Source organism: Strigops habroptila, chromosome 2 (genome assembly GCF_004027225.2).
Source record: "Strigops habroptila isolate Jane chromosome 2, bStrHab1.2.pri, whole genome shotgun sequence".
NCBI lineage: Eukaryota > Metazoa > Chordata > Aves > Psittaciformes > Psittacidae > Strigops > Strigops habroptila.
Genome location: NC_044278.2, coordinates 51,591,805 through 51,609,393, shown reverse-complemented (window position 1 = coordinate 51,609,393; position 17,589 = coordinate 51,591,805).

Below are 17,589 nucleotides of genomic sequence, written 5' to 3'. Positions count from 1 at the left end.
TGTTCTGCTCAGAGCAGATTGGTCAAGAACTGATTTAATAATACTCAATAGTATTTATGAAGGATGTATCTTTGTTCAGACATTCATTTAGCCAATGTTCCATTGCAAAGCAGACTTGTTTCCTTCATGAGCCTAATTAGATTATTTAACAAGCAAACAAAATCTCAGGCATAATAATGTTGTCTTCTTGAGCAACTGTTACTCCCTTAACAGAGTGCATGGTGGCACCATCAATGCCAGAAGTTCATTACATTCATACAGTCATTGCAGTGGGAAGCACAGAGTTTGTTAACATCAAGCACTGAAAGCACTTCTAGTAGGAAGGAGTGATTCTGCTTGAAAGGCATGAAAAGCAGTTTTGTGAAATGAAAGAACAGAAGTTGGACTTGGGTCCCCATCAGATCCATGGGAATGCAGTGCTCTCAATGCAACTGAGTGCTTCTTACCAAATCACTCAGAAGTATTTGGCTGGGGTCAATTAAAGAAATCCAGCAGCAGTATGACATATTGACGGGTTGTGCCCTCTAGAAAGGGCATGTGAAAAATATGTAGAGAAAACATACTTCAAAATAAAAACAGAGTCTCAGAAGAATGCTTCAATGGACTTCTTATATGTTGTAATGTATAGGTAAGACTGTTGCTGAATAATGACCTTTACAAATATATCCACAAGCAGTAGCTGAATATAGCTCAGTTTCTGAATAGGAAAAAATGTTGCCACTACTGTAATATGGGCTGGCCACTCAGAATAAAATAGCTAATACTCATTTCTATTTTATATAAGCAAAATCAATCCCCTCACATATTCTTGTATTTAGACTCCATATTCTTATTCATATTCTTACACATGGCACAGAAGTTAAACAAAGGAAAAAGATTTTCATTTATGTTATCAGACTTTGCAGCAAGCTGAAGACCTTTACAAAACCCTAACATTTTTACATTGTCTTTATGAAGTGGGTTAGATCACCCCTTGATATTTCTAGCTTTCTCAGTGTTGTTAAACAGGAATCCATAGCTAAGAGCAGAGCAATAGAAATAAGGGAACACACAGTCCTGATTATGTAAGGTTAAATGCTCTCTACATATAAAAATGAATTGGTCATCTCCTATAAGAAGCTTTGAATGTTCTAAGAGGAACACAAATACTTGACAGACAAAAACCAAAACAAAATCTGAATGGTTGGGTAATGTTTTATCTGTTCTCATGACCCTATAACATAAGGGATAAATGAGCTTATCTTTTTTGGAATTGGGTGATCATATGTTTGGGGGTTTTTTCTATCAAGGGATTGACAGAAGAAAATATTGTATTTGTTTCCCTGGAGGAAGTCTGTATTTATGCACAGAATCAGTAAGGAGACAGGATTTATATCAAGCCTTCAAATACGGACTAACGTGGGACGTCAGTGGGGGTCAGTACTTGAGTTGGCTTTCTGCATTAGTAGGAATTCTTGCTTTCTTAAATTGAATTGAAGACCAACCTGAGTATAAATCCTAATTGAAGAGCCAGAGAATTTCTTTTAGACAAGCGTGGAATGTAAATGTCTTTTGTTGTTGACCTATATTATATAGCTTATGCTGTGTCTCTAAAAGATACTAAGTGATTAATACATTTCCTTCAGGGAATCTTTGCCCTCATCTTCTTCAAAGATATATCTATCCATGCAGAATGGTAAAACCTCTTGGTGAAATGAATTGTTGAATTTTATGCTTGGCATAAAGTGACCAAAAGTACCAGTTCTAATTACCCGCTTACCCTCTGAAAAGATGGCATCCTTAATTGGCAGGATATATTAAACAATTTCTCATAAAAGATGTACAAAAAACTGTTTTGTTTTAGATCATGTAAAAGGCACAACAAAACCAACAAAGAAACAATTCACAGCTGGATTTCCTATGATGTAACTCTGGATAATGTAGGATTAATTTCAGTCTGTTTTTAACAGGTGATATGGTCACATTGTTTAATCTTTTCCTTTTTTCTTTTCTTTTTTTCTTTTCTTTCTTTTTCCCCAAATTCACCAAAAGAGCTTTTTTCTAATTTCTTGCTGAAGCCAGTAAATTGGAAATTTCCAGTAAAAATATTTTTGCTTAGGGAATAATAATTAAAGAACTATCCATGCTGGCAATCAGTGCCTAGGGTTGTTTTCATTGAGAGTTTTATTTTGACAGAATGTTTCTAATTAGTTCTCTTATATATATATGTATCAGAACTGTTTATGAAGATGCTTAAGGAAAACAGACATTTATGTTTCCCTTGTGAGCAGATATTCTACATAGCCTTCTTTTAGTTGTTTGTTTGGGGTTGCTTTTTTTTCTGGGAGAGTTGTTTGTTCCGTTTTTGTTTTGGGTTTTTTTGTGGGTTTTTTTGTGTTCCTTTTTTTTTTTTTTTTAATTAGTGATGAATCCACAGTTTCTAAACGTGTTTAGAGCAAAATTAAAAAAAAAAAAAAAAAAGAAATAGTGACTGAGATATGAAATGAACCGGATGGTTGAGTAACCTTTACTGCTTTACTTCTATGATTCTTCTTCCCCTTTACAAGGAAGCTCTGATTGTAAGAGCTACAAGAACATTACTCTTTGTAACTCTTTGTGGTCCTGTCCATCTCCCTTTTTGAAGCATGGCAGGACACAGAATTTGACAAAACAGCCCACAATATGATTCCAACAAGATAAATGAATGGTACTATAAAGCAAAGGTAAGAGATCAATGACAATCCCATTTATTTTAAAAAGAAAGGATGTGACTTTAGAACTGATTAGGTTAGTGACCATTTTGATTTGATCCTGGGAAAACATGATGCATCCTGGAGCTCCAGACTAAGCAAATGATATTAAGAACTGATATTCCAGCCAGAAAAATGCCTCCTAAAATGCTTCTAAAATTGGTCCTACAGCAAAGGCATGAACTGTAGTACACTGTATTCACTTGAAGTGAGTTGGTTGGCCTCTCCAGATGCCTGGTCTGATCAGAGAAAACCAGGTTAGCTGGATGGAGAAAGGTGTTCTCGCTATGCTGTTAGTCCTTTGCAAATCACTCCAGCATCTCAGCCTTTTGCCTTCTTAGGAAACCTAAGGTTTCTTAAGGTTTCCTTGTAAGGAAACCTACTTTTTTTTTTTTTCTTTTTAATATCCTCTAGAAGGAACATATTGTCCTCAATAAGACATAATCAGATGAGCTTTGCTGGAGCAGTTTTAGAAATAAATTATGTTCTCAAAATGTCACAATGAAATGTTCTTGCCACAGAAATGGATATAAAACCTCAGGGGAAAAGACAATATGTCCTCTCTGAAATAAGACTAGGTAGTTACTTGGTGCACTACCATGCAGGCATCCTAACCTCTCACACAAAAAGCACCTTGAAATTAAGCTTTCACATATAAGCAATTAAATAACTAAATAATCAACTGAAACAAACACACAAGCAAACAAACAAATGGAAATATGCAGCTTTAGTAGCTTTCTATCCAATAGAGATAAACCCACTCTCTTAATTGCAATCTACTGAAAAGTGTTATGGACTCAGATGCAGCATGTCTATTGATACTTACAATTTTGTTTAGAATGCACTCTGCAAACCTGGAACACACTTAATGGGCACTTCCAGTGCAGAGTCAGACTTTTGACTGGTGAAAATAGTTGAAAATAAGTACAAAATCTATCAAGGTGTGTAGGAACAGAGGGCAATTAGAAAACATGTCAACAACCATCCATTCTGCAGGTGCTAAATGCCACTTAGATGAAACTAAATGAAAATAAATTAAAGACAATGTCTTCATGATTATAGGAGAGACATTTCCCTCATAAGTGTACAGTGGAAACATAAAAGGACATAAAACATAAAAGGACAAAAAAAATATTTTTATAAAACATAAGAAATATCAATGTCCTGAACATTATCCTCTATGGCATCTGTTAAGTGATAGAAGAGCATGGCTCATGCTTTTCAAAAGATATGTTTTAAAGTCACATATACTGGGCTGCATCAGAAGCAGCATGACCAACAGGTTGAAGGAGGCGATCCTGCCTCTCTACTCTGCTTTTGTGAGACCCCACTTGGAGTATTGTGTGCAGTTCTGGTATCTCCAACATAGGAAGGACATGGAGCTGTTGCAGCGGGCCCAGAGGAGAGCCGTGGAGATGATTAGGGGGTGGAGCTCCCCTCCTGTATGCAGACAGGCTGAGAAAGTTGGGGCTGTTCAGCCTGGAGAAGGCTGAGTGGAGACCTCGTAGCAGCCTTCCAGAATCTGAAAGAGGCCTACACGGATGCCAAAGAGGGACACTTCACTAGGGACTGTAGTGAAAGGACAAGGGGTAATGGGTTCAAACTGAAACAGGGGAAGTTCAGGTTAGAAATAAGGAAGAAGTTCTTTACTGTGAGGGTGGTGAGGCACTGGAACAGGTTTCCTAAAGAAGTGGTAACTGCTCCATCCCTGGCAGTTTTTGGGGCCAGGTTGGACAGAGCCTTGGGTGACATGGTCTAGTGGGAGGTGTCCCTGCCTATTACAGAGGGTTGGAACTAGATGATCTTACGGTCCCTTCCAACCCTAAATATTCTATGTTTCTATGATCTTTCTTTTCTACAGTTCTATGATCTTTCTCCAGCAGTCCAGGACCTCTTCTACCTGGCTGTGCAGGCACACATGAACACAGACACGCACACACACACATATGCGTGCATGCTCTCTGGTCACAAGCACATGTAGTCTTAGATATTCCAAGTACTGGTATGGTCAGGTTCTATGTCTTTGCAGGTTTGTCCCCTTCCCTTTCTTCTTCATCCTAGTTTAACAAGGTTAGATAATCTTACTGAAAAAATAAACATTTCCACATTACACATATCCTTACCAATTAGTGTGTCTAGTCAAGTTTGCTCTCATCACTCTCTCTCTTACCATCTACTGGTCAGGTTTGCGTTTCCGTATGGTACTGCCTATAGCTTCCTCCATTTCTTATCATGCCTTTTTGCATTGAAATGACCTTTGTCCATTGAGAAAGACTTTGACAAGATGCCCTTAAAGGAGCAGGCAGTCTTCTTCCACATACTCTAACAGCATCCATCAGTAACTGCATGTATAAAATCTTTAAGTGTGAATTTATATATAAATACCTGGCTGCACATCGTTTACTGTATAGTAGACATTATATCACTTATCTATTCATTCAGAGATCCAGTGGATAGAAGGAAGTGCACTATCAATTTATACCCTATTTTTTAACTCCTGGTTTAAGAAATGTAGTCACTTTCATTACATTATTCTTAGATGGAATGATATTAAACAAGGACTACTGCCATTTCAACATGCAAAAAAATTACGCATGGAATAACACCTAAGGCGTTACAAATTAGATAATCTGGAGGTCATTTTTGGATTCATCACCAAGCTGAAAGACTTAATAAAGCCTGCCTTAAGGACGCAAATCTACTAGATGACACATTTCATGAAGCTGAAGAAATATGCTTCCTTTAGTAAAGATCAGGAGTAGAAAAATATTCAATAAATTGTTTTTAGTTCTTGCAATATAAAAATTTCAAGTGCTCTTTTTCTTATGCAAATGATTTTACAATCAGGAAAGGCATGAACCGAGTTTAGTTGGCAGTTTGCTTGATCTTTAATTTGGAGAGGGGGGATTTATCAAGCCTTTGCCTGATTTTACTCTAGCTGACATAATAAGAGGAATTTATCATAAGGCTTCTTAGTTGGATCAATTTATTAATATACATTTCTTACAAAATAATGTAAATAGAAATTACATTGATCATCATTTTGTCTGTGTAGCTATGCTGACAGGAATCCAGGCACGATATATGTTTATCATCATTCTCCCTTACATACATTGATCCTGCAGTTCTATTAGCCTTACTTGAATGTTATACTACCACATTTACTTTCCATCCTTCCTTCTCCAATTCATATAATCTGAGTCTTTCCATCACTTCACTGAATAAAGTTTTTGCCCCATCCTCCTCAACAGTGAAAATTAGATTTATTATGTAAATTTTGTCTAGTTCTGAAATATGACTTTAAAAAGTTAGATGCAGCATTTAACATATGGATGAATTACTGCCATAATAATGAAACCGTAATGTGTTCCATATTACTGTGTGATATTTGTCTCTTTCTTAACAGTGTCAACATCCTGCTTTCAACCAGCCTTGTTCACTGAAAAGGGTTTTTCAATGAACTATTGTGTTACCTCCATTTTCTCTAGGAAGGATACAATCACATCATTATGTCTGAAAGATTTAACTTGATAGTGCCAATGTGCGTAGACTTCTGGCTCATGTTATTGTAAGTGACCTCTTTGAGTGTGGAGCAATGTAAAGCATATTTCATTGAATTTTAGAATTCTTTCTTCATTAGGAATTATTTAGGAATTTATTGTCTTTTCTTAAAGTAAAGTAATTTACAATCTTTAAAAGGTCTTTGATTAAAATTATGATTGATGAAAGAATATATTGTACTCTTTATTCTACAGTAGAAAGCTACTATGCCTAGTAGCTTTAAATCTTTACCTTTTCCTAACTACAGTAGCACATGGAATACAAAAAAAAGTTTGCTTTGTAAAGCCTCTTTCCATTCTTTTACTGAAAAAAAAAAATTGTCCTAAACCAGCTTCCACAACTTTTCTTTGGGAATCAGAAACAAATCCCCACGTCCATGTTATGTTTTCCTTTTTCTCTTTAAATTGGTAAAAATGTAAGTACAAGTTTCTAAGCAACGATATCTTTGCCTGACCAATCCAGATGTCTCAGAATCCTTGTCAAATAGACTTCTGAGTTTTATTTCATTTTGTGTTCCCTTAAGAAAATATATTAAAGTAGTCATAACACATGCCTTTTTAATGTTATCAATATCTGGCCATTGTCTATACAGAATCTACTGAAATACCTGCAGGCAAATTCAAACTTCTTCCATCTGATTAATCATGCCTCAGCCAGCTTATGTCACTCCAAGATGCAAACAATGCTGGCAACTCCCACCAATTCAAGTTGCTTTTGTTGCAACTTTTAAGATAAATTGTCACAGTTTTTACATAATCCCCAAACCCTCCACATAGTTTGTTTTAGTTCCAGCACTGCCTTCAGTCTTCAGCACCATCTGTGCTGTGAATTACTAGTCTGGTTTGTACTTTTAGCCTGTCAGTCTAAAAGAAGGAGAGAGATAGAACTGACTAAGACCTTATTTTAACTTGTTGAATATCAAAGCCTGAACAGTGATGAAGACTGTGCTTGCGCGTTTAATTTTTTTTCAAGCTAGATGTGTCTTCTTCAGAGAAATCTTGGCAATTACACAGAATCTTGATGAACATCTGCTGCTCTCTGTGAGACTCTTGGTCAGAGAAGCACAGTGCTAAAGTAGCAGAAGTATCCAGATTTCAGTGCTATGCTGTCAATCCAGGTTAACAGACTTGACATATTTGCCATTATGGCAAGTCTGGAACAGGACTGCTATTTTTTTTTAGTGTCACTAGGAATGGTTTTCTCACACATGCTAAAGTAAGTTATTTTACCTCAAAATGACCTTGTGTGAATTGGATCTCTTAAGTAACTGTTGGAAAATGTCCATATTTAATAGCAATAATATTAAACGACACTATGGATGAGCAAAGATCATGTGGAAATTATTATGTAGATAATGAATCTAGAGTTATTTAAAGCATATAAATATAAAGGGATGAAAGGATTTATATTTTTCCTTTAAAAGAACATTATTAGAAATAGACGTAGATGGCAAAATGGACAGATTAAATATGCCAGGCATTGAACTTGTCTCTGAAGGCAGTGATAAGATACCAAGTTATCTGAGATTTTTAAAAGTATAGCAGGCTGATGACGGTCTCAAGTCAGGTAGAAAACAATTTGGCATTTGGCAGAGATACAAGCTAAAAGTGCTAACAGATCAATTTTATTTCTTAGCGTTAAAGGATAATAATATTCTCCAAGATTCTGACAAAGTTATAGCATTCAAAAATACATTCAAAAATAAGAAAATAAGGAAAGAGAAGCACTAACTTCAGTGGCTATACTTAGAAGTTGTAGGACCAAATGTAATCATACCCACTGTTAGTGTTTTCCTTGAGATGCCTGTTTAGATGTAATAAAGTTGCTTTTGGAGAGAATCCCAAAAGGTTGATCTACTGTAATGTGAACATCTAAGATAAGAGAAACTGCTCGCAAAATGCCTTCCTTCAGACAGTCTCAAACACTGACATAGTTTCACTGCAGGAGTCTGAATTTAAATTTGAGATTAAATCCTCTGAATATGGCTATAAATGTTTTGTGAGACATGTATATGTAAAAATAGGTATAAACCAGTTAATAGTCATTGATAAATGTTGCACCTTCCATTATGTTTTCTACAAGTACATCTGCTGCAGTGTTGCTTTAAGGATTGCTGGATTTTGTCTGATCCATACTAGGGTGAAAGAATAGGTTTGATTAGATTTGTCCTTGTCATCACATTACCAAGTCAGATTCCTATTTGTTTTAGTATTCCAAAAGGACAAGTGGAAAAAAGGTCTCATCTTGCATCCTGCCTGGTGGTTAGAGCTTGAGGAGTAGAAATATTTTGCTGAAATAATCTTGATAGCTGAGAATTACGGACAACCCAAGTACTTTTTCCATGAGTTCTACAATTACTAGATTTTATCCAAAGGTGTGCTCTTCCTCTTCTTTTAGGCATACGCTTTCAGAAAGGAACTCTAGAAGGAAGACAGGCATTTCTGTGACTGATTTTCTATAAGATTATATTGGCTATTTTTATATTGTGCCTCATTCAATGTGCATAAGCTGTGAAAACCCCACAAGACTCAAAAACAACCCCATAAGACAGATGTTTTCTCTACACAAAATGGATGTTTCCTTGTTTGAGCTATCTGTAGCTCTCTCCAGAAGAAATGACCTGCTTAAAAGATGGGAAGCCTCTATATTCATTTTAAGATCTCTGCCTTGCTGGAAGCAGGTATTTAGATTTCAATACTGCAGTATCAACATGCAGTGGAATAAATGTAGCCATACATTCATTCTCTTTTTGCTAACAAGCCTTTTCATGCTAAATAACTAAACAGTAAAATGAAAATATTTTCACTTTCTTCACTAAAGTTGTGTGAAAGAATGCTTCAGATAATACAGATATGCAAATATTCATCCCATTTTTACACAGTTGATTTTCAAAATCCCCAAAAGAATACCAACTTGGTTGTCAGCTTCTGGATTTGAATGAAGAGAGGGAAAAATATGGTGGGTTTCCAGTATTTTTCAGCATTTGCGTTCTTGACACATCTTACCATGCAATAAAAGTTCAAGATACATTACATGATCCCCCCTCATTTGAAGTAGAATGTACTTCTAATTCAAGATTTGATCCTGTACTTTTGGAGAGCTTATCTTATCTAAATCTGAAGAGTTTAGATTTGCTGTGAAGACTGAATAATTCATCTATTTCATGGACCATTGAAAACCAATTAGTTGATTATTCAAATTCTTTTGGAATACTTTGCACTTCTCTAATTATATTTTTTCTAATAACTCAATGATAAGATGTAAATACTTAGCTATAATCATGAAATAAGCCTGTGGCATTATTTAATCATTTGGAGGAGAAACCTTAAAAAAATGTTGCTATAAAGATTCTTTTCATTTCTTTTCTTAACCAAATGAGATTTTATATATTTTTAAAAGTGCAAAAATATGAAACATTATGCATGATAGAGTAGTTTGGTAAGTATGAACAGATGATAGAATAAAATCATATTGGAGAACATGCAAAGGAAACAATGTCATTAGCAGATTGGTTTTTTTCCCTGAATATCACCATCAATGCAATCTGTTCTTTTTTTAGAAAAAGCAAGTCACACGGAACATCTAAGTGTCCACCCCAAAAAAAAAAAAGTCTGTACCATGAAAAAAGTCACTGAAATTCTAAAATAGCAGTGAAGATGAAAAAAATGAGCTAATGAGGTAAAGAAAACTGCATGCAAATCCAAGGATATAAAACTATTCCCAAAAAAATTTTGTCATATTCTCTGCATTTTATGTTAAAGCACTACTACCCCCACCACTCACAACTGCTCACTGACCTGCTCAGGAGGGAAACATCCCACAAGGCCTCACACACCATGGAAGGGTCTCTGCATGCTGCCCTGTATGAGTGGCCCCTGGCCGGTCCCAGGTGCCCCACAGCAGGGTTCTTCTTCCAGGCTGGACTTCCCACAGTGTCAGACCATGTTTGGCTGCTGCTCTCTTCCCACTGCAATGTCTGTTACAAATGTTCAAGCTTTTTAAATTTTTTTTTTTTTTTTTTTGCAAGTGGATTCCTTTATTTCACACATTTTTCTGTAATTCCCTTGTTCCTGTTCAATAAAAATTATGTTTATCTTTTTCTCTAACATTACCAATTTGAGGCAAACATACTCTCAGGTATTTTGAGGTATTTCATTCACACACTGGTTGCACTCACATTCCTGTGTAGCAACTGTTGTTATCCAGGCCATTTTTCAAAGGCTGAGCTATACAGACACAAGGGAAATCAGATTCTGATTTAGGAATAGCATCTAAAAAGCAGTATAAAAAAATTCAATGAGACATCTTATGGAAAGAAAGGGGTTTTCTACCTCTTCATGATTTCACGCCCACATACAGAAAGCATCAAGAGATGTTTGTGAAACTGGTCTGACCAGATGATGTGAAGCTCAGGAATTTTGCATGAAATGTAGGAAGACTGAAACAAAATAATGAGGCAAATGATCCCAAGCAGCATCCACTCAAACAAGATTGAAGAGGAAGTTGAAAATCAGTTTGTTGTCATCAATGAAGAACTCCAGAGATGTAGTGAGGTCTTGCCTTATCCTGTTTTGCATACAACCAAGAGGCTGTGTGAAGTATTTGGAAAACAGGAAGCAAAGGGTTTAGACTGGAAGACTAAAAGGTTAGTAAATCATGTTGTTATATGGAATCCTTAATTAATTTGTTCTATCTTATTTATTAATATACACTGCTTAACAAAAAACATTAGATAGTTTTCTCAGTCTATCATGCAACAATTTAATTAAAACACTTGGTCAGAATTAAAATAATTTGCTCTACAAATTTACCTATATTTTTAGTCAAAATTGTAGCTAAATATTAGAATAAATCATAAAGGATATGATGGTTTCTCTGTCACTGGACTACTCATTACTGAATATTAAATACATGTTTATTTGGATTTTTTTTTTTAAGTATATACCTTAGTTCAAGCAAACCTCTTGAGCATGGAGCATGACGTACTATAGAGTCATACTGAAGTAATTGTGTGAGAAATGGTCTCTAGGCTCAGGCAGGACCCATAGGTAAAACACTATACGAGCCTGCATCTGTCAGAAACTTAAAAATTTGTCTTGTAATGGCTCAGGTTAGACACAATGGTGAAGCAGCTATTTATTTAACGTTTTGGCAAAAATGGGTGTCCTAGCAAGTAGGCACATACAGTAAAAACAGAACTTTGGCTTGTATTTCCTATCACATCCTCAAGTTCCCTCCCTTGTTTCCCCATTGGTTAGGTACTCCAAGTTTTACAGCCTATCCAATGTGTCTAATTTAAATGCTGACTGTCTCTCCCCTGTTTACATCTATCCTTACTCGATTTCGTACATCTCTTCCTCTTATTTATTTGTGTCCTTTTATGGTTTGATTTCATAACTCTCTGGTGGACGTGGTATCCCAACTTACTGTTTAACTACAGAACCAGTTTGCACTGGCTTAGCTTCATAGGTTGCACAAAGATAATATCATCTTTAACCACAGAGTGTTTCTGTTTGAGTCATGGTATTTTAAGCCCTTTGTCTGATTTCCTTAGTAGGTTAGCCTCAACCCCAATATTACGAAAATAACATGGTTTTTCTTGCAATTTCACATTCTGATAATAAAATCCAAGGGGTGAAACAGGTAGTATTTACATGATACGACTCCATGTGTCAATAGGAAAAAAGAACTGAGACTGATATCTTTAAAAGATAGCCCATCCCTGGAAGTGTTCAAGGTCAGGTTGGATGAGGCTTTGAGCAACCTGTTCTAGTGGGAGGTGTCCCATGGCAGCGGTGTTGGGACTAGATGATCATTAATGTCCTTTCCAATCCTAACCATTCAATGGGTTTATGATTCTATGAGTCAGCTCCCCTTTTTTCTTGTTCATACCAGACCCAAATCCCTCCTCTCTAATACTAAGCCAGTTCCATTTCTTCTTTTGTTTAATCTTTACAATGTTCTTTTTCACCTGTTCTGATAGCTGAGACACCTTACTTGCTCCTTCTCTGCCACCTGCTCTTTATCTTAGACAGGAATCAGGAGCCCCTGCCTTAGAAGAAAGCAAAGATATATTTGTCTTTTCTTCTTATGGAAATATTCCCACTTCTGAAGTTCCAGTGGAATTCATTAAAACTGTTGCATTTCTATGAAATCTTTCAACTCAGCCAGTATGAACTAACTACCAAAGCAAAAATGCTCTCTAGAAGAGAACTTCTCAACAGAAGATAATAGTTAGCAAGTTGAGGGAGAGATTTTATTTCTCACAGAACTCAGGAAGGAACTACATCTCCTCTTATACTCTACAATATTCAGGATGTATGGTGCTATCTGACTACAGATCTTGATTTGCAGGATCATCAGCAGCATAGACAAGGGACATAATGTTATGAAGTTTTTCCATTCTCTCAACATAGTGGCATGAAATTCAGCAAAGATGTACGGAAGGTCTGATGCAAATGAAAACATAAAAATCTGGCTAGGTGATATGCTTCCAAAAATGTCTCAGACGAGACTCACTGAACTGCAAAAATGCCCTGAGGCTCTGTTTCATTGAACAAAATCTATTCTAGGACTACAAGAACCCTGTTTTTTAAATAATCATTAAGAGATGGAGGGTCTCTGCAGGAGACTAACATGGAAACTATGACAAGAAGTGAGAGACAAAAAGGGGCACATGTATTTAATTTAGAAGAACAGAGTTAGAAAAGGTGGTCAGATCTCGCAGAGGTAATTTTTAGGTCATTTTTGCCCTAAAAAAAGCAATGTCTTGCTTCAAAACTGCTTGAATTTTCTGCTTTGTCCATCACAGCTACACATGACAAAACTGTCATTTAGAGAAAACAGCAAAACAAGATCTCTACTGACCAGTTACCTAATAAAACCCCCTAAGACTGAATACCACCAAAAAACCCCTTCAACTGCACTTTTCCCAGGCTATGATTATTCATTCTGCACTGAGAAACTCTGTTTTCCTGTTTACTAGTGTAACTGGTGGGTTTTAAGTATTCTCATTTTGAGAGTATTGACACCACAAATAATATTTTTCTGTTCATGAATGTTGTTAGATATGTAGGGTACAAAAGCTTTACATGCTTTACATGGAGTATAGAATGTTTACAAAATGGTTGACTTCTTGGGTTTTTAGGTAGCTGCTTTTGTAGGAGGTTTTGGTCTTCGTCTAAACTTCTAAAGGGTTCTAACTCTGAAAAATACATCTGTTTTGGGTTGTGGGGTTTTTTTGTTTGTTTGGGATTTTTACTAGTAATTACCATAGACTTTTCTTGAATGATTTTATATCCTTTTTCCATAAAGGGGGTATGTCCATATCAAAAGCTTCCTTGGATAAAAAGAAGTACATGCTTATTGAAATTGGTTTTACATTTTTAGCACCTGAAATGTCTTTTGATGAATGGGACAGTTACACTAGAGGAGGAATGAGCTTAGATCTTAAAGTTAAAATCTGAAAATGTATCAGGGAATTATGCAACACTGGGGAGACATCCAAATATTAACTTTTCAAATACCATTACAATAATAGAGAAGACCAAAATAAAAGCAAACACCAATAAAATAAACAAGCAGTGTCCCAGTTGTGCCAGTATTACCCTTTGTTACTGAAAACCTGTGAGACTATGGGAACAGTGTGAATAAAAATGATACTACTAACAGAATGCCTAGCAAATGATGATGTCTTGTTAAAAATCTATTTCTGATACATGATGAATGATACATCAGTAAGATACCAGTAATTAGCTTTACCAGGTAAAATCTACTTAAAAGGACCATGGCCAGCAGGTCTAGGAACTTTATTCTGCCCCTCTACTCTGCTCCTGTGAGACTGCACCTGCAGAGTACTGCATCTGGCTCTGGGGCCCACAACATAAAAAGGATGTGGACCTGTTATAGTGAGTCCAAAAGAGGGCCACAAAGATGATTAAGGGACTGGAGGACCACACCTATGGAGACAGGCTGAGAGATGTGGGGTTGTTCAGCCTGGAGAAAAGAAGGCTCCAGGGAGACCTTACAGCAGCCTTCCAGTACCTAAAGGAGGCCTACAAGAAATCTGAAGAGCCATTTTTTGCAAGGGCATGTAGTGATAGAAGAAGTGGGGAATGGCTTTAAGATGAAAGAGAGTAGATTTAGGTTAGATACCAAGAAAAATTCTTTTCTATGAGGGTGGTGAAACACTGGAAGAAGTTGTGCTCAAGGCCAGGTTGGATGTGGCTCTGAGCAACCTGGTGTAGAGGAAGGTGTCTTTGCCCATGGCGGGGTGGTTGGAACTAAATGGTTTTTAAGGTCCCTTCCAACCCAAACCATTCTATGATTTTATGATTCTATGATAAGGATACATCTTGTCAGAGAAGTAGAATTTAAAATATATTGGTGTTAAAGTTATCATATACTTCATTAACAGAATTATACAGCCAGATTTTTATTCTTAGAAGTCAAACTGTAAGAGAACACAAAGTATTATAATATAGTCTTTTTTTGACAGGAAGTTAAAATTTTGTGACAATGACTATATGTTTAGAACTCTTCTCTGAACCTGAAACAAAGAAAACTGCAAAACAACTAAGCTATGAACACAGAGACTAAAAGGGACTTAAGCAGTTCTACTTACATTGTCTTAAATAAAGAAGACGAAATACATTTCAGAAGTGACCACACTGTAAAATGAGGAAAAGACTTACTTTTTGTCTTTTCCAAAAACAGTTTGTAAAACTCTGCTCACTCTTAGATGTTATTCAGGCAGTAACTTGGCATAAATCAAAAAGGAATCAGACCTCCATCATCTTTCTAGACATGAAGGATCAGATAGCCATCAGCTTTCTAGAAACAGGAAGTTTTTCTCTCAAGAAGAAGGAAGTTGGGGGAGGGTTGTTTTGTTTCCTTTTTTGCTTGTGTGTGTTTGAGGGTTGGTGGGCATTGTTTCTTTTTTTTTTTTCCCCACAGAAAATCTACCTAACCTTTATAATTTAGGACAGTTAAGAAATGCTTGTGTCATATTTTGGAGCAGTATGCAAGAACAGACAAGTTAGATCCATCATAAACTCTTGCAACCGTATATTTTTACTCTAGCATAATTCACAGCTGGGATTCCAAAAGATGTGTAGGCTGAGCTTATTTATCAGCAAAATCCACACCCAGTATTTATGTAAAGCCAAGAAATTATTGTTACTGTAATTGAAATAGTCTAATTGAAGAATCATTATTAGTCTACATCTATTTCTTTTATAAAAAAGAATAATGCAGGTAAAATTGTTATACACATACTTAGTTTCTACCTCTTTTCTTGGTGTTACGTTCTAGCTTTTCGTGTTCCTCTTGGTCCTAAAGCTGGTCATTTCATTCAGCTGATGGTGAGGAGAGTTGCAGTGAAAGTACTCCTAAAATACAAGGCAAGATGGAACAGGAGACAAAACTACAGATTGCTGAATCTCCTGTACAGTGCAACAGGTGGAGTGGGGAAATCTTACTAAACTCAGGACATATGTAATAGTGAAAAGGAGGTGTAAATGTAACTGCTACTGTCAGGATTTCATCTGTTAATACCATTCTGCGCACAATTTCAAGCAGACGTATTGAAGAAAATAAAACTCAAAATTGAATAAGCACAAAGAAGAGTTACTGGAACAAATGACAAATTAAGAAGCTTTCATAGGAGAAATCATATGAACTCGACTTTCAGACAGGATAATAGAGGTTTCTATGGCAGAATATTTCATATTGCCACAGGACCGGCATAAAACTCTCATGTTCAAGATAACAGTATTAGAGAATTACGAACTATTTGAGTATTTCTGTTTGCTCTGGTTTTGGTTTGGTAGGGTTTGGGTTTTTTTTTTCTGTCCCAGATAAAGTCATGCCCCTTGTTGCCATGAGGTGAATGATACTCTGCCTTTGAAACAAAACAATAGGTCTTGGCAGTCTGTTCATCATAAGAAAATAATGCCATGCCTTTGAGAGTTATGGAAGGGATTTCCAACTAGCTACTGCATACCAGCATTGTTGTAGGATCTTTGTGATTCCTAGCTGCACTGTCCCCTCAAAGTCTCATTAACATAACTAAAACTACAATTTATTCAGTTCTTCTCAAGTTGTTTCAAAGGGGCTTATTATGTGCTTTTCCCCTTGGAGCACTAATTCACCCATTCAGTTCATCAGAGCTGCAACACTGAGAGGGAGAACAACTAAATACCACCACAAATTACTTAAATACTTCTAGAAAAGAAGATGCCCTTTCAATCTGTATAAAATAACACGGATTGATTAGTGTCTCACATAAGTTCTTAAATATTTATGACAATTTTTGTTCTATTATTAAAATGTAAATAAAGAGTTTATTAAGAGATGCTGTGGTTTACTTGCAGGCACATGGATAATAATCAGCTAAAGTGCCTTGCTCTACTGCTGTTCATTTTTTGGTTCAGAGATGCACAAAGTTGAAGCAGCATATTGTGCACTGACAATTAAACAGCCTTATGCTAATTGCTTCTGTTAAATAATAGCTTTCTTCTTAGAAGAGTGCTTTCTCATCATTAGACTTTTTGACCTTTTGACAAATATAAGTTGCTTTCCTTGATATCAGAATCAATTTTATCCACGGGGATCAATTCATTCATCTATATGAAGGATTGTGCTTTACTTACTCAAGCACTTCCTCAGGTGTTCCTCAAGCGATGCCCAGCCCTTTAACTAGCAATGCAGCAGGAACATATGTACTGCTAAATAATTGAGGATCAAACTTAAACCTTGGGTCCCAAGCTGACCATGCTGTTCAATTGTTACAGCACTCCTCAGCTTTGCTGTAAAACATAGTTTCTTCAAAACAAGTCACGTATTTGAAGTATAAGTTCAGTGCAGTGTCAGCATGAATTTGCTTGTGCCAGTTGGCCTCAGAGCTGGGCATCCCTTAGCCTTTTTATTTAACTACATGGATATACATAGTAGGGCATGCAGATATACTTTAGTCCCAATACACAGACTAAACATTTTCTGTTTTGTTGATGAAGGCGTTGCACTTTTTTTGTCTATGGATGACACAATTATATTTACATGTGCTGTAAATCCTGTACATATTACTAAGTTTCAGGATCATTTTTCCCCTCTTAGCACACATAATCCTCTGAAATATTATTAATAATCAATAATAAGTACTTAATCATTATTAATTAATAAGTAATTATAAATAATACAGGAAAAGTTAGAACCTGAAAGAGAAAAAGCTAGTGAGAGAGAGAGAGGAAGGAAGGAAGGAAGGAAAGAAGGAAGGAAGGAAGGAAGGAAGGAAGGAAGG